The sequence below is a fragment of the Nannospalax galili genome, unplaced genomic scaffold, assembly GCF_000622305.1.
Source record: "Nannospalax galili isolate Female #2095 unplaced genomic scaffold, S.galili_v1.0 scaffold10, whole genome shotgun sequence".
Classification (NCBI taxonomy): domain Eukaryota; kingdom Metazoa; phylum Chordata; class Mammalia; order Rodentia; family Spalacidae; genus Nannospalax; species Nannospalax galili.
The window spans coordinates 6,203,123-6,206,146 of NW_008331140.1; positions in this window are offsets into that span (position 1 = coordinate 6,203,123).

Sequence of the window (3,024 nt, forward strand, 5' to 3'; positions counted from 1 at the left end):
ATAACATTAGATGACCTGAAATCAGGGGCATAGTAAGGTGAGGGTGGAAACGAGAGAGGTAGTCTTAAGGTAATTAGTGTAAATTGTATGAAATTCTCAAATCAATAAAAATATTTAAAATATAAAATAAAACTTCATGATATAGATGTCCCCTTTTGGGACTGAGCAGTTCACAGTCTCTTACTTTCTGCATGTTGACCAGTTGTGGGTTTCTGTGTTAATCACCATCTACTGAAAAGATGAACTTCTCTATTAAGGGGTGAGAGATGGACTATTCTATGTTTATAGAAATGTCATTACGATTCGAAGTAATGCTATGTCCATTTAGCAGAATAATCATAGTAGGATCTCCCATAGTCTGTGGCCTGTCTGGCCTCAGGTTCTTGGCCCTGAATACAGTGCCCGGTATGGGCTTCATCTTGCAAAGTGAGTCTTAAATCCAATCAGAAATTGGTGGATTATTCCTATGACATTCATTCCACTGCTGCACCAGTGGGCATATCTTACCAGGTCGTCATGAATGTAGCTCACAGGGTTTATATCTGGGTAAGATTGATCATTACTTTTCTCTCCCAGTAGCCTGCAAAGAACTTGCCACTACTATGAAGGCTGTCTAGTAAGGATGAAGTTTTACAGTCAGTATCAGCTTGATTTTTCCATGTTGTCTGACTCAAGTACATAGTGTCTTCTGAAATAGGACCTTGACATCAAGTTCTGGAGGGTATCCAAGAGCAATAGCTATAGCTAGTTAATGGCACACTTCTATACCCTAAAGTTCAGGGATCATCTTAGATGTGGAGATGGACAGACGGTAAGATCACAGGCTGTGAACAACTACAAGGAAAGTCTTTTCCAGACAGCAGGACAGATACATATATAAACTTACAACAATTTGACAGCATGCACAAAACCTGCTAAAACTCACACAAGACAAAATCCAGTATTGACACGGACAGTGAGCAAGAAGCCCCATCATATTGGGGAGCTACTGACAACTGATAGGTGCTAGGAGAGGGAGAGTCGTTTTCCTTTAAGGGTATGACCTGGAAGGTCAATCACACTGTAGGTGATGAACTAACACCCAACACAAACTGGACTGTATAGGCTTTGAATGAAACAAAAGGGGGACATGAAAATGGGTTTTAGGGAGGAGGGTGCATTTGAGAGGAGATGGGGTGAATATCATCAAAATACGTTGTATGAAATTGTCAAAGAATTAATAAAAATATTATTTTAACCCCTGTAAAAAATCTTCAAGGAAACATTGAACACTTTTTAAGGAAAGTTTCTGGGAAGCTTCATGTTTGTTTAAACCCAGTCAAATTCTTCTAATGTTCCTTTAATTGGATTGCAGAAACCTTCCTGGTGGATTTCAGTTTTGCTGAACACAAAAATCACATCTCTATTATTACAAATAACAGGCCCTTCCTACTTTAAAGCACCTCATGTTGTCAAAATACAAGGCATTATATGCTTGAAATTGATTTTACTGTGACCATAATCATACAAACTTACTTTCCTGTGCATAGAGTATCATACAACTACTAGGCTATAATATAGTAGTGTGTACTGACCATGCAATTGACCTGTGCCTCTTTTTCCTCGATTATAAAATGATACATAGAGTTCCTATTTCATAAGGTTTTGTGGTGTTTAAATGAATTACTTTAACTCGATTCTGGACATATACACACTAGTGTATTTATTTTGCTTTTTGAGTTGGAATCTCACATACCCCAGGCTGACATCAAATGTGCTATGTAGCTGAGGGTACTCTTGAACTTCTGATCCTCCTGTCTGACACTTCCTGAGTGCTGGGATGACAGGCATGCACTGCCCATCTAATCTATTAATGGGCATTGCCTATCAATGTGTGAAAATGTTTATATATATATGGCTCCTATATTGGCAAATAAGAGTTACTCCACCATCAAATATATGTAATTCTAAATCAGTGAGATGGCACAGTGGGTAAAGGCACTTGTTGCCAAACTTTGAAACCTGAGTTTGATCTCCAGTACCCATACAGTAGAAGGAGAGAATCAACTCCCACAACTTGTCCTGTGATCACCACAACATGTATTGTGGCACACATGAAACACACACAAACACACAATAAATAAATGTAAAAAAATTTCTCAAAAAGCTAATGGTGAGCTTTACACAAGTGAGATAGAATTTGGTTACCAATGAAAAGTATGTGACTCTTTTAAACAGAGGTCACAGGGCTTAGAGAGGCTAAGAAGGTGACAACAAAGAAGGTCTTGTGTGGCTGGAGTTAGAATGGAAAACACTGACCATGTCTAAACTAAACAATGTACAACTGACACTTGAAGCAATGTGGTTTTCTCCTGGTAGAAATGCAGATCCAGATCCACAGAAGGCAGGACCACTAGCTGTGCAGGTGTAGCTACACATCCAAATTTTATTTTGAAATCTCCTAAATTTAAATCATTGGTATCTAATCCACCATTTTAAAATACAAAACATTGCGTGGGTCAGAAAAAATAAACCTGTGAGATGGAGGCAGCTTATGAGAGTCCATCTTCCCATCTCTAGAAAAGAACAGCTCTGTAAATATCCAGAATGCATTTAAGTCCAATTTTTAAAATTTCATAAAAGTATAAATCTTGTATCAATTGACAATGGAATAGAAAAACCAGTTTCCCATTTCACCAAAGAATGTGACACATTTTGTTTTCCGTCAGGTAGAACGTTCCTCTTAGCTGAGTGTTTATATAGTTTGTTTTCACAAGACTTTGGTTAGATTTAATCGGCTACATTTTAAAGAAGAAATTTTACATTACACTTGTATTTGTTGGTCCTTTGTCAAGTGTAGTGATAATTTTATAATGCATAATATTAATGCATAGATATACTGGCAATCTGAATTTAATAATTTCATATTTGTAGAAGGTGGAGATATGTGGTTGCAGATGATACAAATCAATTACATTTTGTCTTACATAGTTTTTGTATGATAATCTGAAATGTCTGTTTTTCTGCCAAGTTTTCAAGTAATTT